Here is a 27,678-nt window from a genome sequence, read left to right as displayed (position 1 = left end):
CATTTTCTCTGTAAATACCTGGGTTTGGCACTTAGACAATTAAATACCATCAACCTTCTCCACTACATGAACAACTCTGGCTGGCTGTAGATATCTGTTTGAGGTCTCATAATGGCATCAAATCGGCGTTTTAGTGTTACTTGGGGAGTGCCAGAGTGGTACCCTAACCATTTCACCTCCCTACCTACCATCCTCTTATATATAATAGGTGCCATTGTACAAGGCTTCTAAATAATGTGCAAGAATCAGTAATAAAAAAGAAATTATGGAATGTGGTTCAAATGTTTAACTTCGTTATACGGAAATTGTCTGCATAAATTAACAGTATCTGTGTTGCCGAGTTGCGATTTGCTTTTTCCACCGAATTAACTTTACTCACCCTTAGGCTTACTAAATATTTATATAAAAATTCATTTTCTATAATTTTTTTAAATTAACATTTATTCACTTTTGTGTAGTTTCTATTGCCCCAGGTGTTGCGCCACTGTCTGCTGCTACCGCCACCTATTCGATTGGACACTCGACTACCAAATCTTCCATAATTCGACATTTGCCTTTTTCACCGAAGCTTGGGTTCGCGCAGGTCGAGTAGCAGCGGCAATTAATTATACTTTTTCCTCTTGTTGCAGCGTTTAATGCTGATTTAATTTAGAAACATTAGGACATAATTACATACAAATATTGCTACCCTCGTAATAGAACTGAGCATTGAAAGTGTGCATGTATGTATCTATGTATAAAAGCATGTCTGAGTGTGTGAATTGTATTGTATGCTGCGCGTGGGCAAATGATTAAAGCATCATTTAATGAAACAAATTAAAAAAGAAATATATATAGTATATATCTATATATCTATCCTATATATATGCATCTGTAAATTTAGTTCTATCCAAACTATGTAACGGAAACTAGCCAACAATATAATAGAATAATTGTTTTTATGCAATATAAGCAGAAAAGTCCTTAGCTCTAAAAAGTGCTTTCAAATTTACAAGCGCTACCGCATTTTTGCAAATTTAATTTTGCAAAATTCCATTAGAGCAATAAGAAATACACATACCTACCATGCGTACAATGCTAATTTAAACTAAGGTATTAAATACAAGCCTGATAATAGCAATTAAGCATAACCAAAATAACCAAATAAAATTGGTAAATTCGCTTGGTTCATTGTCAATTGTCTGGCCAACGAGAAAATGTCTAGGATTTGGTGCCATTGATGTAAATACTTTACAATTGTACATTGTGAAATTAACATATACAAGTATATATGAGCATACACTAGTGGTCACATAACTAAGTGACTTTATCTTTTTAGAAAATCCGCAATATTTTTTATGGAATTTAATTTATTTAATATAAAAGTATAGTCTCATTATATAAAATAAACCTTATAAAGCAAAGTTCTAAACTTTGTACGACACTTAACCTACAAGGTGAAGTGCAAAATAAACAAGACTGGCATCATAAAAATGTTTTTGATAGCCCCGTCTTTTTAATGAGTTAGTGCGTTGGAAGTTACATCCCTACCTGACTTCCAATGAAAGCTTGGTGACATTCGGTTCAGTGGAAGTGATGTTATTGCGTCTTAAGTGTCAGTAAGTTTGTGTCATCGGTGCAAAAATGAGTTTCGAATAAATAGCTAATATCAATTTTTTTTTTTAAATCGTTAAAACGTTTGTCGAAACATTTGAACTGATGAAAAAGAGTTCATGGCGATGATTGTCAATCTCGTTCCAGAGTTCATGAGTGGTTTACACATTTCAGAGATGGTTGTGAGGACATAAATGACAATGAACACAAATCAGTAATCACCGAAAGCTCCATCGAAATTGTTCGTAAAGTTATCAAATAGGAACCGAAATCATCGTTGAAATCCATAGTTGAAGTTGAATATTTCCAAAAAAAAAAATCAATTTATCGCATTTTAACTGATTATTTGGGCTTACGAAAGGTCTGTGCACGTTTCATTCCGCACAAGTTATCTGAGAACCAAAAATTGCTCAGAATTCAACATTCGAAAGACCGCATTGAAGAGGCGAGAAAAGACGAGAACTTCCTTTACAACATTTTAGGGGGTGATAACAGCGGTGTTTCCAACATGAACCTGAAACTAAGCGTCAAAGTGCCGAATGGAAGGCCCCAGACGAGCATCCACCCAAAAATCGCGTTTGGAGAAGTTAAAAATTAAGTCGATGCTCATTTGTTTTTACGATTCCAAGGGAATTCTCCACAAGGAGCTCATGCCAACGGGCCAAACCATCAATGTAATTTTCTACCTTGGCGTTTTGAAGCGTTTGTTGCATCGCATTCGTCGAATTCACCCTGAATACCGCTAAGGAGGAAGCTGGCGCTTATTTCGTGATAATGCACCATTTCATCGATCCACTCTTGTGGCTGATTTTTTGACTAGAAATCGCATTTGAACCATCAATCACTCACCGTATTCGCCTGATATGGCTCCCTGTGAATTCTACCTATTCGGAAAATTGCATTTGACCATGAAAGGAAAACGTTTTGCATCCATAGAGGCCATCCAAAGGGCTTGTACCGACATCCTAAAGGACATTCCGGTCAATGACCTGAAACACTTTTTCGAAAAGCGTTTAGATCGCGCAAAACAGTGTATCGAAGCCAGAGGTGACTATTTTGAATAAATAAACTCAAAGTTATCAGAACAAAGCTCCTGTCGTTTCTATTTTAGCTCAGTCTTTGTTATTTTGGACTTCACATTGTAGTTTTAAAATAATGTCATTTAAATTTTCATTTTTGTCATGAGAATTGTTTGGAAAACTTCTGTGTATGCAGTTTTATAGCTCATGCAGTGTTAGTGTAATAAAATGAAAGCTAGAAATCACTCAAAAATCGCGTTGGTTTTTGGCAATTTCGTTTTTTATTTCATGCCATATTGAGAATTTTCTTCTATATCAAGTGATGGCAAGTTATACTCCTCTCAAACTATGAAAAAACAATAACAAAACAGAAAACATAAAAAACAAAGTTGTGTAAGATGTGGAAAGTGCCCTCCTTCCAGTTCGAAGCCGGCGCGACGTCTTTATTAGAAGGATATTCGAACTCTCTCGAAACCGCTCAGTCGGCTTTGTTGGCCTTTTTTGATTAATTTCCATCTAAACGATCAGACATATCTAGAATTACCTCAACAATAACCGTCCACTGGCCACGGGCGACTGTGGGAGGCCATGCCAGAAAGATGAGGTGGCCGTACAACGAAAAATCAAGAAACAAGAAGAATCTAAGGAAAAAGTCTTTTACTATCTATGTGAGTGCTCAAGGGTCGGTGGTCTACGGCATAGGTCTGGTGAAATTCTCGATGGTTAACTTGAAATAAATTTCAGGAAGAAAATATCGTCTATTTTGAGGCAGATTCATAGACAAATCTAGATGGTACAACTAATAAAAAGTAGTGTTCTATGAGTGGTGTATCAAAATGGCATCTTTTATGCTAATTAGGTCACCATTAGGGCCACCACCACAGATCTACGTAAAAATGCTTCGTAATGGCAATTAACAAATGAGCTAGATCACCATATTTGTAGCCTTAGGCCCAAGGAAATGTCTTGCAAAAGACTAACTATTGTGTTTTGCCGAAAGCGTAGTTAGCAGCGTCTGTTTGTCGAAAACATTTAAGGAGTTAGGGATAGTCAGAATTTTCAAAAATTTGATTTTTTTTAATTTTCTTAAAGTATAATATCTTAAACATATTGTGTGAAAATTTGAAGTGAATCCGACAAAAATTTTCCCAGTTATTCAACAATTAACAAAGGAAAGCGATAGGAAAACTTTAAATGCGTTTTTCTCAAAACTATGTTTTCTGAATTGGTGATCACTATAGCTTAAGAAGCGCTTGATAGATTTCAATAAAATTTATACTGCTTTTGAAAAACATAAAAAACTCGTGCCTAATCGAAGAATTTTGTTTTCAAAAATTTCGATTTTTTTTTAACAATTAATTATCTGTTTTTTTCTCGAAAACCTCAAAAATATTTCCTAAGGCCGCCATATTGTTAATTTTGAAAACAAAGCTTCGATCATGCACAAGATTATCTATTAATAAAACTAATTTCTCTTGACCGATTGATTCTAAATGAATCTCCATAGACTTGTGATGATAACCGCAAGGGACTTCTAGAGAAACGGGCTCTACACAAACAGCGATAACTTTTAGAATTATTATTTTTTGTTTTGAAATTTTGCTAAAATCAAGTCGAAATATGATGTATTAATGCTATGTTTTAATTTTTGTAAAATAAAGTAATTGACGAGTAAACGAAAATTTTTGAAAATCATCTTTTTTTCGGGCCTCTGACTACCCCTAACCCCTTAAGTAACAAAGAGCTAAGAATAACTATACATATTTCCAAAAATTTTAGTTTGCAGAGCTATGCTTATTGAAGCCTTTTTGCTTCTTTTGCCCCATGCTATAACCCCCTTAAATATTTTAAATTTTTTCTTAACACCCTTTAAAGACATATTACATGCTTATATCTCATATTAGAGATATTGGGTGCTTAGATTAGATTTGTGGGGGTTGGACAAGTCCCAGCATTCAGTCAGTAGACCATTGTAATGGACTATGAATAAGTTCGTGCGGTTTTTTTTCGAAATTTGAAACTTTATTGACGTAAAATGGTTACAAATTTAATATTCAAAGTATTGTCCATCGCTTGCTACTACTTTTTCCCATCTTTCTGGGAATTCACGGATTCCCTTTGTGAAAAATTCGGTCGGTTTTGCCGCAATCCACGAATCGATCCATTTTTTTACTTCATCGTAATTACGGAAGTGCTGGTCAGCCAGGCCATGTTGCATCGATCGGAAGAGATAGTAATCGGATGGCGCAAGGTCTGGACTATACGGCGGGTGGGGTAGGACATCCCATTTGAGCGTTTCTAAGTATGTTTTGACCACTTGTGCAACATGTGGCCGAGCATTGTCATGTTGCAAAATAACTTTGTCGTGTCTATCGGCGTATTGCGGCCGTTTTTCTCGCAGTGCTCGGCTCAAACGCATCAATTGTCGTCGGTAGACATCCCCCGTAATCGTTTCATTCGGTTTCAGTAGCTCATAATACACAACACCCAGCTGGTCCCACCAGATACACAGCATTACCTTCAGGCCATGAATATTCTGCGCCGACGTCGATGTTGAAGCATGGCCAGGGTATCCATACGTTGCCCGACGTTTTGGATTGTCGTAATGGACCCACTTTTCATCGCCAGTCACAATTCGATGCAAAAAACCCTTTCTTTTGTGCCGTTGAAGCAGTTGTTCGCATGCCATAAAACGGCGTTCAACGTCTCTTGGCTTCAATTCATACGGCACCCAATGGCCTACCTTTCGGATCATTCCCATGGCTTTTAAACGTTTGGAAATGGTTGATTGATCAACTCCCAAAGTTTTTGCAACCTCTTCTTGCGTTTGAGCCGGATCTTGATCGAGCAATTCCTCCAATTCGGTATCCATGAACTTTGGCGGCGCACCCTCGCGTTCTTCGTCTTCCAAGCCAAAATCACCACTTTTAAAGCGTGCAAACCACTTCTGGCACGTTCGCTCAGCTAGAGCATGCTCACCATAAACTTCCACCAAGATACGATGACTTTCGGCTGCTTTTTTCTTCATATTAAAAAATTCCCCGCAAAAACACATTATTTGGCACGAAATTCGACATTTTCAAGTGTGGTAAAAATATTGTTGTTTACGCTTCAAATAAAAAACTTATACTGACGTTTGTGCCTTACGACAGTAGCTCTCCAATGAATGTTTGGAAATGTGGATCGATGGAATAATAATCAAGTTACGCCATCTGTTGTAAAACCGCACGAACTTATTCATAGTCCACTACACCCGGATAGATATCAGTAGACAAAATAGAGATAGGAAAGATAAAAAGTGGATGGTAAAACGGACAAATTAGTTTGAGGCCACTCTTCCACAAATCTCTTGGATTCATTGATGAATTTTAAGAGATCCGGAAGAGGAAGAGTATGAACTTTGTCCATACTCACTATATCGCAACTCAATATCCTAAGTCTGATTCTGGGAAATGCAGGACAGCTACAGAGAAAATGCTCTGCAGTGTCGTCATGCTCAAGACAGGATAGGCATATCGGCTGTCCACGACCCCTATGGGAGCCATATGCTGACCACAGGCGTTGTGTCCTGTAATTACACCCACCAGTACTCTCAGGTCCTTTCTGCTGAGTTTTAGGAGAAAGGTCGCTGTATTCCTGTTTGGTTCTTTCACAAAGCACTTGGCTACTCTACACGAGTTCAACTCAGACCTCTGTGTGTAGACCTCATGAAGGTGTCAATCCAGAGTTGAATCGATGCGGAATTGACACCTAGAAATTGTTCAAGGCCAAGTGGCATACTTGCAGAGCCTTCATTAGCCAATTTATCAGCTAACTCGTTCCCTGTAATACCACAATGTCCAGGCACCCAAATAAGACTGAATTTGTTGTGTTTTGCAACACTGTTCAGTTTTGTCTTACATTCACCGACTAACTTCGAAGAGCAGCGTGGGTTAGCAAGGGCTTTTCGTGCAGCTTGATTGTCTCTACAAATTGCAATACTGTTGCCCCGCCACTTTTTCTCAATTATCCAGTACGCCACATTCAAGATGGCATAGACTTCCGTAAGGAATACCGTGGCCATCTGTACTGTGGTATAAGAGTACTTAGTGTCTTCGTCTAAGTACCATCCAGATCCGCTTCCATCACTGGTTTTGGATCCGTCGGTGTAGAGAGTGTGCTGATATCCCATTAATAGGTTCTCTGGACTTAACTATTGGTCTCTAGTAGGTGCTTAGTCGAGCGCTTTCTCCAATTCGTAGCGCGCGTTTTGATGTTGTCGTATCAAAAAAGCGGGGCCTACGCTTTTATGCGGATACTGAACGGTAGATGGTTTAAAGCCATTTCATAGCAGAAATATACTTGGAGGTTTGTCAAGACTTGTCGAAAGGTGACCGTTATTAGAAAAAAAATTTCCGAAAAAATTTTTTCAACAGTCGGCTTTACGTTACCAGATTGACCTGCATTTATAGCCGGCTTATAGCTATCGCATCAGCAGTATTCACCAAAAGTTTATGGAACACATATTAGGCTGTTACAACAACATTAATAACAGAAAACAATTTTTTTATCACCTGATATTTCATGTCCCCAATAGGCATCGAACCGGTACCCACCGAATGATATTCCCGCACAAAGCAATTGACTACGACTGCCGCCACACATTCATACATACACTCACTTATTCAAGCATTTATCAATAACTCCTACCGAAAATACGCATTCGAAATGAATAAATTATACTCATATTGACATACTGGTATAAATGTGTGCATGTGTGTATGTATGCATGTGTATTGGCATATTCATTACGTTGTTTATTCAACATGTAAATTACTTTGTAAGACTGATTATTAGAATTAGTTAATAAATATCGAAATTTTCGAGTCATAAAAGCGTTTAAATTGTTGTACTGGTGTTTAGTTAAAATTAAAATTAATTGAATCAAATGGGGTTTATTATATATCATTTGATGCAAAATGTGTATAAGAGTTTATACAATATGCTGAAACATACATATATAGGTACATACCCTATGATCAAAAAGTACCGGGAAGGTGATGTTGACTGTTTTCTTCGATTGCGAAGGCGTAGTGCACCATGATTACCTTCCATCGAGGCAAACAATTTTTGAATTTTGCATGATGATAACGCGCCATGACCAAGTAAATACCATCACCAAGTAAATACCATCGTGCAAGCACCGTATTCATCTGATATGGCCCCGTGCGACTTCTTTTTGTTTCCCAAGTTGAAGTTACCGCCTCCTGGAAGGAGATTTCAGTCGATAGCGGAGATCAAAGAGAATGCGACGAAGGAGCTGAAAGCCATCCCTTCGTCGGCCTACCAGGGGTGCATGGAGGACTGGGTTAAACGTTGGCACATGTGTGTTGCTTCAGACGGGTCATAATTTGAAGGAGATAAAATAAATTTGCCTGAAATTTAACTCTGTTTTGTTTTATTTAAACATACCCGATACTTTCTAATCATAGGTATGTAGGTCCATAAATAAATTTCTTTGCGAGTCAGCTTAGTGCTATGCACTGCTTGTCTACAAAAATTACATTGAAGTGTTGAGGCATTTGACATATGCATGTATTTTTAAATAGCTAATAGTATGAAAGAACAACTTACTATAACTTCAAGATCAGTTCTTTGAGGACCCACGCTTATCCAGACTTTCCTGCTTCTTTTGATCCGTAATATTATAAAACCTCCTTAAATATTTTACAGTCTTTCTTTTACCGCCCTGTGGTTCGCATTTACATTAACCGCAATTAAAAACGTCTTAAGTACCTTGTTTAGGTTGGCACGTCACTTTTGCGCGCAATCTGTCAGTAGCTTACGCACAGTGGGGCACTTGCATGGAAAAACGGTAAAAATCATAATTTTTACTTAGTTAGATAATATTTTTTTTGTGTTAGCTTCTTCTGGCTAAACTCTACAATTGGATATATTATATGACCTTGACCTTCTCCTCCCAGTCATCTAATACTGTTAGACTAGTCATCTAAACTTGGGCAAATACTTACATCTGTCGACTGTTTCAAGTATAATATATTAATATAGATATTTATTCTCTTTTATAGTCTTAGCATATTATTTACCTCTCTTACACATGCAAAAAAGAAAAAAAAAACACAAAATTGATATTATAATATAATTTATTTCATACTTCTCAATGCACAGTATTTTATTGTCCTCCCATAAAATTAAATATTCTCTCAAATCTTCTGGAGATTATTGTTTTTGAAAGTTGTCTCTTATAGTAAATTGCTAACGCAAGAGTCGGAAGTAACCATTAAAGTGCTTCTGAAATCTGTATTAGAAAATATTCTACAATTTTTGGTATGCTTCTTTATTTCCTTATACCTTTGTATTTTCGATTCAACTATTGGTAAGTGAAATTAGCTATTTAAACTATGAATTAGCAAGTTAGGAACACTATTTGGCATGAAATACCTATTATAGTCACGTTTCTTTGAGAAGGTCTTCAAATTTAGAAACGTTAATCGGTTTACCAAATGATAATACGCCCCAGATTAACCCGCCTCAGTCTGACCGGAGGCATCGCTGTCTACACTCTTACTTATATGGATGTCTGGAAGTTATTCGCAATATTTCACCTTTTTAGGTAGCCAAATGGCTCTATCTTATTAACCCAGATATACCTATTGCACTACATTAAGTACACCTGCCGTCGGGTACTTGGGCTAAGAATTAGAGACGAAAACTTGAGTTCAAACAAGTGGCATCACAATAGGCCTGCCATATTTCTGAATAACAACCCCTCGGTGAACACATTGCAGTCGGGGTTTAGATGTAGTAGGAGCTGTATCACAGCACTCCTAAAAGTGTCTGATGACATAAGGCTCAACATTGACAAAAAGCATGTGACTTTTCTAACTCTACTTTACCATTCAAAGGCATTTGACTCCGTAGACCATAAACTCTTAATTTTGAAGCTTAAAAGCTTATTTAGCTTTTCAACGTTGGCTCTTATAGAAACGTATCTTAGTGACCGATTACAAGCCGTATGTGGTGATAATACCATGTCAAACTTTCTCCCTTTAACCAGAGGTGTACCTCAAGGCTCTATCCTTGGCCCTCTTTTATTTGTCTTGTACATTAACGATTTGTTCGGTGTGATTAAATATAGTGATGTCCATGTATATGCTGATGACGTTCAATTATATGTTAGTTGTCCCATTAGCTGTATTGATATTAGCATAAGTAATAAAGTAAAGTAAATAAAATTCTGACTTGAGCCTCACAAGCAAGTGGGCTTCTGACAACGGGTTAATTCTTAATCCTGATAAGTCCCAATGTATCGTTATTTACAAAAAAAATATCAAGCTCGATAGCAATATCAAGCAATATCAAGTTAAATTAAATGGCGCTGTGATTAAATATGTGGACAATGTTAAAAATTTAGGGGTTACATTTAATAGAACTTTGACATGGAGCAACCACATTTTTACTGTCATAGGCAAAGTTTATGGTATGCTCCGAAATTTATGGACAACTCAATATTTTGTAAGTAAACACAGTAAACACTCGACTGCTACTAGCTAAAACGTATTTGTTACCAACGTTACTGTATGGTTGTGAGTTATATACTCCTTGTGATAGTTTGTGTCGTAGTAAGCTTAATGTTTTGTATAACAACATTGCAAGATACGTGTACTGTAAAAAACGTTATGACCATATTTCTGCATTTGCGAAAAAAATGCTTCCGTATCCTTTTACGACTTGGTTAGGTTTAAATGTTTAGTTTTACTCCACAAGATCATAAACACTCAGAAACCCAGATACCTCAAAGATCGACTTATGCCTTCAAAGTCCTGCCGTTCGTTAAACTTAGTCCCGATGAAACACAGTTGTTTGGTGACTGAACGTCAATACTTTGTGTTCTCTGTCCGTCTTTGGAATACCTTACCTTACAAAATTAAACGTATACAAGAAAGCTCGTGTTTCAAAAATAAATTGCTTCGCTATCTTGCCGAAAATTGTTGAATGTACTCAAATGGTTCCACATTATTTAAATCTCTTCCTATTAATCCCTACTCCTACTACTACTAATTTTACCTTACTTTCCTTTCAATACTTTCTCCAACTTATATTGTACTTCTTTACTACTATCTGTAATTTTAATTTTAATTTTGATTGTTAATCCTTTTATGTAAACTATTCTTAAGGTCAATCATTGTAAAAATAACCTATGGTTGTATGTTTGACTTTAATAATAATAATAATAATAAATTATTGGTTTATTTTCGTTAATAAAAATATCATATGGTATGATTTTGATAAGTTCACGCTTGTGTCTTCAGTTTTATGGGAGACCGTACATATTTTAGAGTTCAAATCTAGTTCGAGTAGCTGATATCTCTACTTTTAAGTGTAGTCATCATTATGTAACTCATATCTTACTGTAATAATTTCTATTCTCTTCCAGATTTGATTAATTGACATCGGACCATCTAGTGAATTCAAGAAAAAAAAAAACAATTGCACTGAAACTAGGCATTCCTATATGTAGTTATATCGGGCAAGTAAAGATTTATTAAAGGTAAGCACAATGTTTATAGTATTTAGATTTGTCAATTTCATCACCCAAATGCAAATAGAGAAATATTCCGTCCACACAATGCCTATAAAAAGAACAGAGTAAATAGTGAAAATGTTGACTACGCAGTTTTACAGCCCATTGAATTTTGGTCTAATAAAGTGTAAGTTTCGAGTGACTCGCGTTAATTTTTTACAAATATTTTTGTGGGGAAAGTAGAAAGGTTTAACAGATATCTCGATATCTGGACCTTAGATGGATTTTCAGATCGCCAAATTGCTACAAAGATTGGTCGAAGTCCAAACGTTGTTTATCTTTATGTAAAACACGGTGCCTCCTATGGCAAGAACTAAAAAAGTAGAACTGCGATGGCTTTAGCACCGAAGGAAACCCGCGAAAACCCTAGGATTGTATAAAACTCCGCCCTTCCAATAGCAAATATTAAAGAAATGGCAAATGTTGCAGCCAGCAAATTTATCGTTCGAAGGGTTATTCTAAAAGCACATCTGAAGCATAAAAAATGACAAAAAAAACAAATAATTTTGCAAGGGGCCACATGATTTGAAGTTCTGTTACAAATAACGCTCCCGGTGAATACATAAATGTAGTATTTAGTGGCATAAGGAAGTTCGATCTGGATGGGTCGGTAGGATACAATTACTATTTCCTTGATTTAAGAAAGGAGGAAAGGTACTTGAGTTGACATGACAGCCGTGGAAGTGGTGCTATAGTATGGGAAACATCTATAAAGCTTTTTATTTCGAGACATTTGGCCCTATTACTAGAATATTTCAACAGAAAAATGCACCTGTACACACTTCAAGTGTGGTCAAAACTTAGATTGCGTCCCAAAACGTGGAAACCTTAGTATCGTCCACGGATTCCCCGAATCTCAACATTCCTATTTTCTATTTTAAAAACTTGCTCTTAGAACTTTAAAGTTCGAGAATCATTTCCTTCTTACAACGCTAGATGCTTACTAATTAACTTACTTTTTTAATATTTACATAGAAATAGTACGACGATTATGCTTTCACTCTCATTTGTGTTTGACATTATAAGTCGAGTGATGGACTCTCCTTTCCTTCTTGAACGCATTTATTTTCATATTCTTCAGAGTAATTCTAGAGGGAGTTAAAACTACTTATGCTCCTATATTGAGAGGTTTAAAGGCAATTAAATTCGTGTTACAAGTCTTTGGCTTCCCGGCTTCCAGTCTGTAATTCTTGTGTAACTCTTATAGATAGTCTGCAGTTCTAAGTGCATAATCTGCAAGAAACGTTAATTTTTGGCTTATTATTTTAGTACAGAGGAAATATTATATATTCTGACTAAACCCTCAATCTGACCTTAAACATTTTTTTCGTAATATCGGATCTCCAATTTTTAGCAGAAAAGCCAACCCTCCTAGCTTTTATATTTTGCGCCCAATAATGAAAACACCGTAAAATAGTTATGCAAATGAGTTTATTGTTTTTCAAAATATTCTCCTGGGAAGTCAATACACTTCTGCATTCGCTAGATCCAATTTTCAAATCACTTTTGCCACTCCGAAGTGGATACCGCTAAAACGAGTTGTTTAAAGGCTTCAACATCTTCTGCAGGCGTTGAAAAGCGTTGACCTCGCATTTTATTTTTAATCTTAGGGAGCAAAAAGGAATCATTAGTTGTCAAATCAGGGCTGTAAGACGAATGACCCATTAATTATATCTTTTAACTGCTCCGAAAAAGGGTGTAGGCGCCAGATAGATTTTTATTTGATTGCTCAAACCTCTCACGTGTGAGCCGATACGAGAAAGCTCGCATTATCTTGGTGAAGGATGACTCGTCTTCGGCGGTTGGTTTTCTTTAATTTACCGAAAACTTCTGACAAACAAATGGTGGTCTATCACTCAGAATTACATCTTTGAAGGTTCTCTAGTGTTGCAGTTGTGGTACTGTCTATTGGTGTTTCGTTTTCCGATCCAATGCATAGATCCACAATTAGTCACTAGTTACGATATCATAGAACTGCTTTGAACCACCGCGGCTGAATATCTTTAACATTTCTTAATACCAATCGATACGAGCTCTTTTTTGGGCCGCATATCTTGGCGAAAACAAATTTTCTTGACTACCAAATGGATATAGTACGCTGGTCGCTCTAATGCTCAAGGAGCCCTCTATCTCGCGATATGTAACATGACTATCTCGCGTTATTGATTCACGCACAGAATCGACTGTGTCAAGCACAACAACCGTTTTTAGACGGCTTTCGTAAAATTCATCCTGCAAGGATCGACAGCCACCACCAGCGTTGTACCAGTGGCGAAGTGTAGTGCTTGAACACCAAAAATCTAAGTAAGTAGAACAATGCACTTATGTCTTGCTAATCGACATCAAAAATCGTAATAAATCATGGCACGAAAATTCTCATGGGTTAATTCCATTCTTTAGTCGAGATGAATTTAACTCACGAAAATTAGGCGAACACGTTATATGTAAGTTTAAGCTAAAAAATACCAAACTTTTCCATAAAAATATCGCATTACAGATCACACACGTGGCAACCATCGTATTTATGTTATGTAAGTAATACCTGTAAGTATACCCGGAGCTTCAATTAAAACGAACCAGAAGTATAATTTTTGGAGATTGTAGCGAACGCTTTGAACAACCATACGTGTTTTCGTTTTCCATTTAAGATTCGTACATTTTTCGCCGAGGATCTGGACTTCGCCGATGACAAACTCTCTGACATGCAAGCGAAAGCGGACAAACTAGTCGCGCTGGCACGCACTGGGAGTCAACATCGCCAAGACCAAGGCCATGAGAGTTAACCACAATAACGCAAGGCAGATATCAGATATTGGTTGACGGATACCCGTTGGAATTCGTGGAAAGCTTCTGCTACCTCGGCTGCGTCATCACGGCAGATGGTGGAGGAGATGAAGACGCCATGTGTAGGCTAAACAAAGCAAGGGCGTCATTCGGGCGAGTGCATACAGTATGGGGGAGTTCGCAAATCTCTAGGCGTACTAAACTACAAATATTCGACTCATGCGCGAAGCCCGTATTGTTGTACGGAAGCGAAACATCGCTGGTCTCTAAAATCATCACACAGAGGCTACAATCCTTCATCAGCAAATGCCTCCACATCATCTGCAGAATATTCTGGCAAAACACCATCAGTAACATCGCACTGTGGAAATTATCGAACGAAGAACCCATCCTTAGGTAAATCAAACGCAGAAGTGAGGATGGATAGGTCACACACTGGACTGTAACCGGCAAAGGAGCCGAGGTCCCGGTCGACCAAAAAGTACTTGGAGATGGTCGATGCTGCGCGAACTAGCAGATGCCGACATCTCATGGGACGGTGCAAAAACAACAGCACAGAACCATGTACGATGGAAGAGTATTGTCGAGGCCCTATGCTCCCGAGAGGAGTAAACAAGAAAAACATTTTTCGTCGATATGAGTGCTAAGCCAAAAAAATGAAATTTTCTCTCCTAGCCATTTCAATTTACTCGTATGTATGCCAGTTTTAACTCATAATTTAAATGCAGAATTGCTTTTGGTATTGCCTTGCTTTATTGACGCATTTTAATTGATTGAAAACCGCTGGCTAATAACAAATACATACGTAATAATAATTATAATAATAAATATCAACACCATCGACAATTGCATTTTCATAAATGAGCGTGAAGGGAATTTACCGCATAACGCATAAAACAGCAATGTCATTAATCTAATGGAATTTAATTATTGTTTTAATTATTGCACTTCTCATGCATTTATTATATAACTCATACAATTGTGATGAATGAGAACTGTTTTCCTCTTAATTGTTATTAAATGTTATTTCAACTCAGCCCCAAAGATTTGCACCCACAACTGAGAAAGAAAACGCAAAAAAAAAAAAAACAAAAAGAAAATAAAAAAATTTAAAATAAAGAAACGAAGACAAACACAATTTAATTTAGCCCACAATCGGGCAAGGCAGTCTTTACCACTCAACATCGTCCACTTAAATTCAATTCTACTACTATTGTACTACTCGTAATTTGGCATTGTTTACCGCATTTGCGTGCAATTAAATATTGTTTTGTGCAACAACAACAACAACAACAGTAATAATAATAATAATGACTTTGTTGCATACAAAATTTAATTGTAGGCTACAAACAAAAAGCACAATAAAAGCTTATTTTTTTTTACTCTCGGCCTTCGTAATGCCTCCCTCCTGTTCGCCGTTTTCCTCCATCTACCACTTGTTGCCTGCAGCTCTTCTGTTTCGCTTTCGCTGTCCCTAAACAATGTCAAACTTTTGCAATTAAATGGCTTAAGTGTGGCGTCATAGGATTGCATTCATCGTATTATGCAATTTCGCTGTGGAGGAGAGTTAGTAGCCAGTCAACAGGTGGTTGAGAGAAAAGTTTGTGTGTACGTAAATGCATATGTATGTGTATGAAAGACGAATAGAAGAAGTATGTACATAATGCGACTTGGCATTAATTAAAAACTCGACTAAAAATAACAAAAACACATAGCAACAACCGTCGAAACAATAGACGCCGTCTCGGTTCCATCGTTTAAACAAATATTTCGAGAACTTTTAATTTTATTAAAGCCGTTTCTATAACTTTTCTGGTCTCTAGGATCTCTACGCTCCAACTTTTTTTTTAATTAGGTTCTTCTCAGGAACAGTTCTGACTGTTGGCCATTACAGAAATGGGAATTCGAGAACTTTTCTGAATTTGCATTTCCGCGGAATCTCAGGTTGTTCAATAAGTTCTTACTTTCCATAAGAAAAACTCGATTTTATGGTTTGAAATATACTCTAAGTGTCTCTGAACATCACCTCACTTGTTTCAAGATTACAATTTATGAACTCCATCCCTGAGCACAAAATATGTTTGCCACCACTCGTAGATATACAACTTTTTATTAGTCGAACCATCTAGATTTGACTTTGAATCTGCCTACGTCGTCTATTTTCTTTCCTGCAATTTCTTTCACTTTAACCATCGAGAATTCCTCCAGCATTCTATGTTGTAGAGCTCCTAAACTCACACAGATAGTGAAAGACCATTTTCTTAGATTCTTCTTGATTGCAGCTTCTGCATCTATTGTTGTACGGCCACTCCATCGTCCTGTCGTGGTCTCTCAAAGGCCAGTGGCTGGTTATTGTTGACGTAATTCTGAATATGTCTGCTCGTGGCTTTCTTAACAATTCGCCAGTTCTGGATTTCTTGAAATTGGGCCACGTTTGTTTAGTTATTTTGCAGGTATCCGTGTTAGTCCATTTGTCAACGGCCTGCTTCCGGAATAGCGAGGAAATCTCTCTTTTGCGCACATCCTGGGGATAACCTACGTTTAGCGCTTCGGGTTCGTTATAGGATGCCCACTATCTTGCCAGTTCATTCGCTTTCTCATTTCCTTCTATGTTCCTATGGTCAGGTACCCAGATGGGAGTGATGTCTGTCGTGCGCACTAAAGCTTTAAGTTCTTCTTTGCCTTGTCTGGCGATTTTTCAAATTGGTTGTATGTAACTTCAACCCTAAGATGGTTGCCCGATAGTTGTTGTGGATGGTTTTTCATTTTCCCGCAAGCTTCCCTTATCCCTGAGTTCTGTGGATGTTTAAAGTTCAAAAAATTTATTTTTAGAACAACGGAAAAGCCTTAAATGAGCAAGAAAAACCAAATAACAAAAACGGATCTCACTGTGGGATATATACAATCTATTTCCGTGACATCTAGAATTTTTCCGTCAACCCAAAGTTTATAGTTAAACTAGACATTTTTTTTATTTATTTTTTTGCTTTCTGATTTTCGCAGCGGTTTTACTAGAGCACAGCAAAGCGCGCGCTATTTGTTTCTTTTTTCGTATAATAACTGTTAGCTAAAGTGAGAGGCATAATAACAAGTTTTATAAAGTTTTGACTATATGTTTTTTCAAATTAATTTTAATATTTTTTATATATAACGTCATTCTACAACAAAATCCACACCAAGCTTTGTGTAAAAAATTTAAACATTCATCCAATTTCTACTAAAATTAGCAACATTTATTATTTTTCAGCATTAGTCTGCTGAAGTATTTAGAAGAATTCGGCAGAGATCGAATTCGGACTTGAAATAATGGATTGTCTGTTGTCCAACGGCTTTTGGAAGATTTTTCGCTTGATTGCACGCGTCTTGCAAAACTTATTGTTGTCGGCTATAAATTGCTTGGCCGATACCACAGCGGAACTCCAGCGATTGTTTTTTGTTTTGAAGTCGTTAAGACCTACTGGGTGAACTTCGTTCCTAAATACTAATGTAGGATGACATTCATGTTAGTCAACTTTCAAATAAAATTTCCTTCTGTTTTCCCTACCTTGATATAATTCTCTTACTGATTGTTTTTCTATTAGAACTTTCTATTAAATTCTTGAAATTTGTCAATAAAAGTCAAGCCAATTAAGTTCTGAGCAATACTTTATTATCGGTCTTCACAACGGTCTTCTTCGAATTTTGCATAACAAATCCGACAATCTTGGCAGTCCTCCGAAGTTATTCCGTTCAGCACTATGATTAAAATTTCATTATCTCCTGTTTTTCCAAGCGGTGCCAGACTTCATTTTGGGGAAATAAAACAAAAATTGGAGTGGTTATAGGTTGATGGCGACAAAGTTACAACGCCTTTATTTCCCCAGAAACTCTTGCCCCCTGAACGAAGAACGGATCGGCGCGTTATAGTGGTGGTAGATCCAGCCGTTCTGGGCGCGTTTGGGAGGCACACAAAAAAGGCTGTCGCTTCAAGGCGACAAACAAAGAACTGTCCTGTCCTGTAGTTGTCTGTCTGACATAGGTAGGTAGGTGAAGTGGTTGAAGTGCCAATCTGGCACTCCTCAAGTAGCACTGAAGCGCCGTTTTGATACCATTATGAGACTTCCAACAGGCAGATATCTACAGCCAGCCAGAGCTGTTGATATAGGGTGGGCCATGTAAAATTTGCTTTTTGAACCGCCAAAAAAAAAAACTAATCAATATTTTTTCAAACTTTTTTTTATTTTGAAGATTGAACATTGTCATTTATGAATGAAAAATAATATCGTTCAAATGACTGCCACGACTGACTTTACAGTAGGCCATTCGATCAACCAAATTTTTAAGCACATTTTCGATTGTTTGCGCTCCAATTTCATGAAGGGCAACTTCGATTTCGTGTTTTAAAGCATCAATCGTCTCTGGATGGTTCGCATAGCATTTGTCCTTAACGGCTTCCCACAAAAAATAGTCCAACAGGCTTAAATCACAGCTCCGAGAAGGCCAATTGATATCGTAATTTCGGCTGATTATTCGGTTTTTTTAAAACGGTAGCCAAAAGTTCGAGTATAACTTTGGCAGTGTAACAAGTTGCACCGTCCTGTTGAAACCAAATGTCGTCCATGTCATCCTCTTCAATTTTTGGAAACAAAAACTCGTTGAGCATGTGACGGTAACGCTCGCCATTCACTGTAACCGCGGCTGCTCGCTCAGTTTCGAAAAAAAATAGCCCGATGATGCCGCCAGACCAAAAACCGCACCAAACAGTGACTCGTTGTGGATGCATTTGCTTCTCTACAGTAGCATGTGGATTTTCTGAGTCCCAAATCCGACAATTTTGCTTATTGACGTAGCCACCGATGTGAAAATGAGCTTCATCAGAAAAGATGATTTTTCGGTAGAAAAATTTTCATCACCACTTTCAAAATAGGTTTTCAATATTTCCCAATTTTGTTCAAGCGTATAGCGTTCCATTTCGTAAATGTCAAACCTTTAAGTAAATTATGAACTCATTTGGCATGTCATTTGTGTTACCATTCTCAAAAAAATAGGTGGTTCAAAAAGCAAACGCTATATGGCCCACCCTGTATAATGGAGAAGATTGATGGGATTTAGGTTGGCGCACTGCCCCAGGCTGTCAAAGAAAGGAGTCGTCTGCTGTGACATATTTATGATAATTTATTTATGTCGCTGGTATCGAAAAAAAAGAAACAATATTGTTTTCTGTACCGACTTGGGCCTTGGGAGATCTTTGCTAGGCTACTCCCCACCCTTTTCTATTCACTGCTGACTTCTAGATATCAGATATCAGATTTCTCGTCAGATTTTACCAAAAATTCGAGAAACACGCACTCAAGTGCTACCGGTTTCAAATTTCAACTTGAACTAAAGCGAGGACCTCTCTTTCTATATATTCGTAGCACTGGGGAACTATGGATCCAAGCGACACAGGCCAGAATGGTACTGCTCAAAAGGTGTTCTGCTCCCTTAAACGTGTAAGAAGAATTGTGAAGAATATGTATATTTTTAAATATTTTGTTCTTGTTTTAAATAAACTAATTGCTGGAGATTTAAGCTTTCAACGTAGGGAATGCCATTGAAAATTCCATAAAGTGCGGTCTGTGTGTCATAATTACAAAAAAACAAAATAGTAATTACCAAAAAAAAAAAAAATACGCGCCGATTTAAATGCAAATACATCACTGACAAACCTAGAGAAAATTAGACTCCTGACTACACGTAAATTACTTCAATGCGGTTGACAGAAAAAAATGCAGTGCAATATTCCACACATGGTTGCACTTGCAACGTGCCATTAGCGTAGAGCGCAGTCAGGTCAGGCGCAACAACTACAACAACAACAATAAAAACATAGGAGAGAGTAGAAAGAGTTAAGTGTGCGTTAATGCGACCATTTAAGGGTTAAAGTGGCGGAACAAGACCATGCAAGTAAAAATAAATAAATTATCTAATACGCGAATGGAAGCGAGAAGGAAATTGCAATATATGCACACACACAATGGCAAATACGTACCGACGACCCACAGCCACCCACACATGCGAAGAATCTTTGAAGCAGTACCGGTTTATGGCACAGTGGCAAATGTCAGTTCACCGGCAATTTGCATTCAGCAAATTTGTTCAAGTCGAAACAAAACAAAGCACTTTGCTCTGCCACAGACTGCCGCAAAAATGTGTCACATGCAAAATAGCATATGCACAAAAGCAAAACGAAAACTAAAGTGAGGAGCTTGCAAATCAAAAAACAAAACAAAAAAAGGCGAAAAACTGTAGTAACAACATCCGCATCGTACATCGTGCAACGGAAAGTGCAGAGGATGCAGTGCAATGTGAAGCATACATTTGCATTTTTCTGCGCGCCGCATTGCAGTTGTTTCGGCATTTTTTTGTACACTTTTGTCGCTGGATTTCGGCGCCGCCTAGTCGCCAGGAATGCTGCCTCAACTGCACACAATTGGGAATGCTGCCAGGATGTGCAATAATTTGCGAGTGCATGCACAGGAAGTGGCGCTTTCATTCGAGCATTGTCCTTACCTCTTTTGTCTGAATAGGACGACCTTTAGTGCTCCCATTGGAGTGAGGAAGGGACAGTTTGAATTTAGCTGTTGGTAAATATCTCGTTCCTGTCTTAAATTTTTCGCTTGTTCGCCGATAACTTAAAGCCTACAATGTTGGCAGAAATTCTTTAAGAGAGTCTTTAAAAGTAGAAAAAAAAGAAAAAGTTTCTTTATGCGTATTTGAAATAATCAGTATTAGACTTACGACGTGTGGCGATTAGGTGCCAAGAATTTAGTTTTAACTCAAGAACTAGCAACACTACGACGATTGTATGTGTCTGGAAAGAGGACACCTTCCTTTAGCTCGAGTCGAACTTGAAAGTATGATATTACAATCTTACAGACTAGAGCACAGAAGGACTAAATATGTACAATGAAACGAAGGATAATAGCGGTCGCTCTTCGGCAAACAAAGGCAAACCTCCGAGTGCATTTCTGCCAAGAAAAAGCTCCTCATAAAAAATATTTGCCGTTCGGAGTCGGCTAAAAACTGTAGGTCCCTCCATTTGTGGAACAACATCAAGACACACGCCACAAATGGGAGGAGGAGCTCGGTCAAACACCCAAAAAGGATGTACTCGGTCAATTATAAATAGTAGCTTGTATTGTAGATCATGCGGCTTTTGCGAAAGTAGCTTTTTTTTAATGAACGTCTTCTGATCCAGTGTTTAGTAAAATCTGGCGAAAAAGTTTGGAGTCGTCCTAAAAGTACAGGTGGAGACGAGACGTGGATATTTAAGTATGATTCTGAAAATAATTGTTAATAAATTCCGATTCAAAGTAACGTTGATCTGTTTTTGTCGCTATCCGCAGCATTATTCAACTTGACTATGCCCTGCTTTATCGACATATCCCGTGTGCGTTTCGAACTCGCCGAGAAGGGTTTTATTTTTCATCGCAACAATGCGCCGGCCCATTTCTCGTTCATTGTGCTAGAGTTTTTGGCGAAAGGAAGCCTTTTGCTGCAGCTGCAGCACTCACTCCATAGCTCTGATATCGTCCTTTGCGGCGTGAAGATTTTGGCACGGTACTGAAAACGCTAATTTCAGAGGATTATCAACAGGGCTTCTAGTAGTTCGAGCAAAGTTGGCTTTGTTGTGTGGAGTAGTTACTACTACTGTCGAAATTTTATGATGCTGTCGAAAGCTTTTTTAAAGTCTACATGGATTCTTTCGATGTTAACACTGGAGTCAAGCAGTTATTTACAATAATTTTCAATTTTGTTTTAAACTTTGTGATCTGCGAAATCGATCCTGATGCAATTATCTTCATGAAGAGCATTCAGATCTGTGGCTATGCTGACGGATAAAGCAAAGACGATAAGACCTCGTAAGGTTAAGCAATACCACTCGCTGCAGCAGCTTCGAAGTTGGTCCACATACTTTTCAAAAAGTGGAAACCTTCCTGATACCTGGGAATAAACCTTAGCAGCATAGCGGAGCCCCTAATATGCGTAAGCCATGGAGTCCAAGTTGCCAACAGAAGTTACATTTCACATCTTAAATTGCTCACATGGCCGTGTAATCAAATCTGTAAGGACCTAATGAGACCAATAGCAATTTAAGGCCACGACGCGTGCGATATGACCACCAACATCAAGAACCACCTCCTATGCTTTGAGGGAAAGAAACTGAATAGAATGTTTGGTCCCAAAATGGAAATTGATGTAACATCTAAAATAAGATATAACAACGAAACTGAACAACTATTAACGAGCCAAAATATTGTGCATTTTGCTAAGGTTACCATGGTTTGTGCCTCAGAATGGACGGAAACAGGATAACGAAAAAGACCTTCAGCTCTTATGTGATGGGCAGTAGAAAACGGGGAATACCCCCAAGAAGATGGATTGATGATATCCAAGAAAACCTACGGTGCATAAACGATGCAATGAACAGAGAAATGTTTAAACTTATATTGGCATGCCTTTTATTTTTTGCTAGCATTAACTAGCTAAACATATTTATATTTTCGATCATTGCCCGAATAGATATAGAATTTTTTTCTTTCGATATTGGAAAATGACTGTACAGGACACAAAAATAGTTGTCTAAACTATCAGCACAGCAGCTACGCCACAGTAACTGTCTCATTATTTGTCTGTTGGATCACCAGTGAATTCCACTAATTACCGCTTTTGTACTACAAAATGAGTAGACTCGCATGTGTTTTTCCATAGTTTGCAAGCGCATTATCCAAATACCATATGGCAAAAGAGCTCAACTCGAAACTTACGCTTTTAAATGACCAGTTCAAAATCAATTCCATTTACAGTATGTGTGTACTAGGGATGCCAATCCCGGGACCACAAAATTTCGAGACTGTTTTTCAACAATATCGGGATTTGTTAATTTTTACGAAGCGCATGAAAGGCAAGCAAAACAGTCCTCTTTTATGTTTTACTATACATTTACTTCATCTATCGAATATGGATATGTTTGAACGTTTTTGTTTATTTTAAAAAGCAATTCATAAATATGTATGTACAAGGTGAAGTCCAAAATAAACACGATTGAGCTAAAAAAGAAACGACAGGAGCTTTATTCTGATAACTTCGAGTTTATTTATTCCAAAAAGTCTACTCCGGCCTCGATACACCGTTTTGCGCGATCTAAAAGCTTTTCGAAAGAGTGTTTCAGTGTTTGGATGGCCTCTACGGACGCGAAACATTTTCCTTTCATGGCCAAATGCAATTCTCCGAATAGGTAGAAGTCACAGGGAGCCATATCAGGCGAATACGTGAGTGATTGATAATTAAAATGCGATTTCTAGTCTAAAAATCAGTCATGCAATAAACGCCAACTTCTTCCTTCGTGGTCTTCAGCACGAATTCGACGAATGCGATGCAACAAGCGCTTCAAAACGCCAAGATAGGAAATTAGATTGACGGTGTGGCCCGTTGGCATGAATTCCTTGTGGACAATTCCCTCGTATTCGTAAAATCAAATGAGCATCGGCTTGATTTTTGACTTCTCCAACGGGGCCTTCCATTCCGCGCCTTGACGCATAGTTTCAGGTTCATGTTGGAAACACCACGTTTCACCACCAGTTACAATGTCGTAAAGGAAGTTCTCGTATTTTCTCGCCTCTTTAATGAGGTCTTTCGGATGTTGAATTCTGAGCAATTTCTTCATGGCAGAAATACACTTGGAGGTTTGCCATTGGCTGGCGAGGGGCTACCGCTATTAGAAAAAACTTTTTCTTTATTTTGGTGTTTCACGGAGATTCGAACCTACGTTCTCCGAATTCCGAATGGCAGTCACGCACCAACCCATTCGGTTACGGCGGCTGATTGCTAATTATAAAAACCCAATCCCGAAAATCTCGTGATTGTAAAAAAATGGAAAAAACTTACATCCCCACAGTGTACATACATACATACTATACATCGGCATATCTAACATGTCAACTGCTGAAGAAACGCCTGAGATAAATGCTCTGTGGTCGCAGTGGTAGACGGTAGAGGGTTGCGTAATCCATAGCGAATGTTAAGTGTAGAGCTAAGCGTTTGTCTGATTGGTCTAATCGCTCACTCACCGAAAGCTAATTGCTTCTGGCGATAATTTCCGATATACTCGTACACACTCACTTACTCCATGGTTAGTGTGAGGAAACTGTGTAGATTTCGATTTATTTGCATAGCTTTCCAAGTACATATCTAGAATTCTCACCCAAGCCGTTGTGTTAGTGCTGTGGCACTTTGTCTGCCAGTTGATTATACTACATGCATAGCTGCGGACAAATAAGGAGCAATTCGAAATGCACTCTGCAACTTACCGGCCTCAGATTTCACTTGAGTGTGAATTATTTACGCGCACTAACGTTGAATGAGCGACGTTATCTATCAAGCGTAGCAGCGGAGTCAAATGGACGAGCACTTGCGCTAAATCCATACTTCCATTATAAGATATATGTACATATGTAAGTATGTGTATATGCTTGTCTGTCTGATGTATGTGTGCGTATGTATGTATTTAACTGTTATTGCAACAAGGCAACACAATCATATTTGTACTTATATGTTAGGCATCAAATATCCTCGCTGTGACAACTATGTTAGTCGCCATTGAAAGCTTTTACGAGTATTTGTTCGCACAGGACTGCAAACGCCCAATAAACATTTACATTGATTTCAGAACAATTTTCGATTGATTTGGGAATCTCAAATCACCATTGTTAGATAAGGTTAGGCGAACTGCGGTTAAATAGAGTTCACTTGGTGACCGCCTCAAGCTAACTCAAACGGATCAGCGAAGACGGAGTCTGAAAAGTTTCACCAGTTGAGCAACTTCTTCAGCCCTAAATGGTGTATGTAGGTAGCAAATTCGCAACCGACAAGGTAGAGGAGCTCGTTAAAGTTTTAGTAAAAGTTTTATTGTACCTTTTGGCATTTAAGCACAGAACTGTTGGAGTTTAAATTTCCTGCTGCAGACATTGCGCAATGAGAGCTAAAACACAGTTTAGCGGTCATAGATAGTAAAGGACTAACACTAATTAGTTGTGTTAACCTGAGCCCACTAAGCAACACCCTATATCAGATCCGCGAAAAGCTGATTTAAAAGAGATGGTCGCTAAAAAGAGACTACTATAAAAGCTCGCGTTAGGCGACATACGTCCACTACTGCTTTTCGTGGGAAGTGCACTCGAACTAGTTATAAAATCTGCGAAGCTCTCGGGATGAGTTTAATGCACATAAACACACAACAAAGATCTATGGTAGAAATAATAAAGGCTTCAATGTAGGGCTTCGCATCGTTTTCGTCGCCGATTTTTCGCAACATTTTGTAGTTGCTGGTTTTTTTTAGCTCTAGTGAACGTAAAGTATCGCTGATGGCTAAACTCTGCCGTCGAACTCGATACTGCCACTTGATCTCGAGGGCGTCACAGACACGGAATCAATCGCTCGCCCCCACCCTTTTAACTCTTCTTCTTCTTAATTGGCGCTATAGCCGCTTACGCGATTTTGGCCGAGTTTAACAAAGCGCGCCAGTCGCTTCTTTCTCGTGCTAACCGGCGCCAGTTGGACACACCAAGTGAGGCCAAGTCCTTCTCCACCTGATCTTTCCAACGCAGAGGAGGCCGCCCTCTTCCTCTGCTACCACTAGCTGGTACCGCATCGAATACTTTCAAAGCAGGAGCGTTTGTATCCATTCGGACGACATGACCCAGCCAACGTAGCCGCTGGATCTTTATTCGCTGCGCTATGTCTATGTCGTCGTAAAGCTCATACAGCTCATCGTTCCATAGTCTGCGATATTCGCCGTTGCCAACGTGCAAAGGTCCAAAAATCTTACGCAGAATCTTTCTCTCGAACACTCCAAGCGTCGCTTCATCGGATGTTGTCATCGTCCAAGCTTCTGCGCCATACGTTAGGACGGGCATGATGAGAGCCTTGTAGAGTGTTAGCTTTGTTCGTCGAGAGAGGACTTTACTGCTCAATTGCCTACTTAGTCCAAAGTAGCACTTGTTGGCAAGAGAGATTCTACGTTGGATTTCAAGGCTGACATTGTTATCGGTGTTAATGCTGGTTCCTAAATAGATGAAGTCTTTTACAACCTCGAAATTATAACTGTCTACAGTGACGTGGGTGCCGATACGTGAGTGCGCCGACTGTTTGTTTGAAGACAGGAGGTACTTCGTTTTGTCCTCGTTCACCACCAGACCCATTCGCTTTGCCTCTTTATCCAGTTTGGAGAAGGCAGAACTTACAGCGCGGTTGTTAAGGCCGATGATGTTAATATCATCGGCATACGCCAGCCATTGTACGCTCTTATAAAAAATTGTGCATGAGCGATTAAGTTCTGCGGCTCGTACGATGCTCTCCAACATCAGGTTAAAGAAGTCACACGACAGCGAGTCACCCTGTCTGAAACCTCGTTTGGTATCAAACGGCTCGGAGAGGTCCTTCCCAATTCTGACGGCGCTGCTGGTGTTGAGCAACGTCATCTTACATAGCCGTATTAGTTTTGCGGGGATACCAAATTCAGACATCGCGGCATACAGGTAACTCCTTTCCGTACTGTCGAATGCAGCTTTGAAGTCGACGAAAAGATGATGTGTGTCGATTCTCCTTTCATGGGTCTTTTCCAAGGTTTGGCGTATTGTGAATATTTGGTCGATGGTAGACTTTCCAGGTCTGAAGCCACACTGATAAGGTCCAATCAGTTGATTGACGGTGGGCTTCAGTCTTTCACACAATACGCTCGCTAGAACCTTATAGGCGATATTTAGAAGACTAATCCCGCGGTAATTGGCACAAATTGCAGGATCGCCCTTCTTATGGATTGGTCAGAGTACACTTAAATTCCAATCGGCAGGCATGCTTTCATCCGACCATATTTTGCATAGAAGCTGATGCATACACCTTACCAGCTCCTCGCCGCCATGTTTGAATAGCTCACCCGGCAGTCCGTCGGCGCCCGCGGCTTTGTTGTTCTTTAGCCGCATTATCGCTATTCTAACCTCGTCATGATCAGGTAGCGGAACGACAATTCCGTCGTCAACGATTGGGGTATCGGGATCTTCACTTTCTCGGTGACATGCGCAGCTGTCACTGTTTAATAGGTTCGAGAAGTGTTCCCTCCATAATTTAAGATTGCTCTGTACGTCAGTCACCAGTTCGCCGTCTTTGATCTTACAGGAAAACGCCCCGGTCTTAAAACCTTCTGTAAGCCGCCGAACTTTCTGGTAGAATTTTCGGGCGTTGTTCCTGTTGGCCAGCATCTCAAGCTCTTCGCACTCACGTATTTCAGCCTCTCGTTTCTTCTTTCGGATAATACGTCTCTCTTCCTTTTTCAGCTCTCTGTAGCGATCCCACATGGCTTTCTTTCTGCGGCAGCATGACATTCCTCGTCGTACCAATTGTTTTTTCGGGCTCGCCGGAATCCGATTTCTTCTTCGGCGGCGGTACGTAGAGAACGAGAAATGTTGCCTTTTAACTGCTTGAACAGAATTGTAGCGGACAACGCTAGAAAAAATTTAATAGCATAAAATTGCACAGAATTGCGGCGGGGACGGATTCCCTGCCATTGGTTATTTTTACGGCGGTAAAATAATTAGATTCATTTCTATTTTCGGCGACGGGTTGTAGACTCAGGATTGCTTCTCTAATTACTTGATGACAGTAGACAAATAATAATCGATT

The 27,678-nt window shown here is 38.7% G+C and overlaps 1 protein-coding gene across 3 annotated transcripts in view; it reads left to right on the top strand.

The window, feature by feature from the left end:
• The window catches only part of LOC129236390 (cadherin-87A), a 285,335-nt gene that overhangs the window by 68,956 nt on the left and 188,701 nt on the right, over nt 1-27,678 (top strand). For all 3 annotated transcript variants that reach the window (XM_054870752.1, XM_054870751.1, XM_054870753.1), the window contains exon 2: nt 11,050-11,163. The gene's annotated coding sequence lies outside the window, so the exon portion shown is untranslated. The remainder of the gene's footprint in view (nt 1-11,049; nt 11,164-27,678) is intronic.

The sequence above is a fragment of the Anastrepha obliqua genome, chromosome 1 (genome assembly GCF_027943255.1).
Source record: "Anastrepha obliqua isolate idAnaObli1 chromosome 1, idAnaObli1_1.0, whole genome shotgun sequence".
NCBI lineage: Eukaryota > Metazoa > Arthropoda > Insecta > Diptera > Tephritidae > Anastrepha > Anastrepha obliqua.
This window is presented reverse-complemented; position numbering and strand designations above follow the sequence as displayed.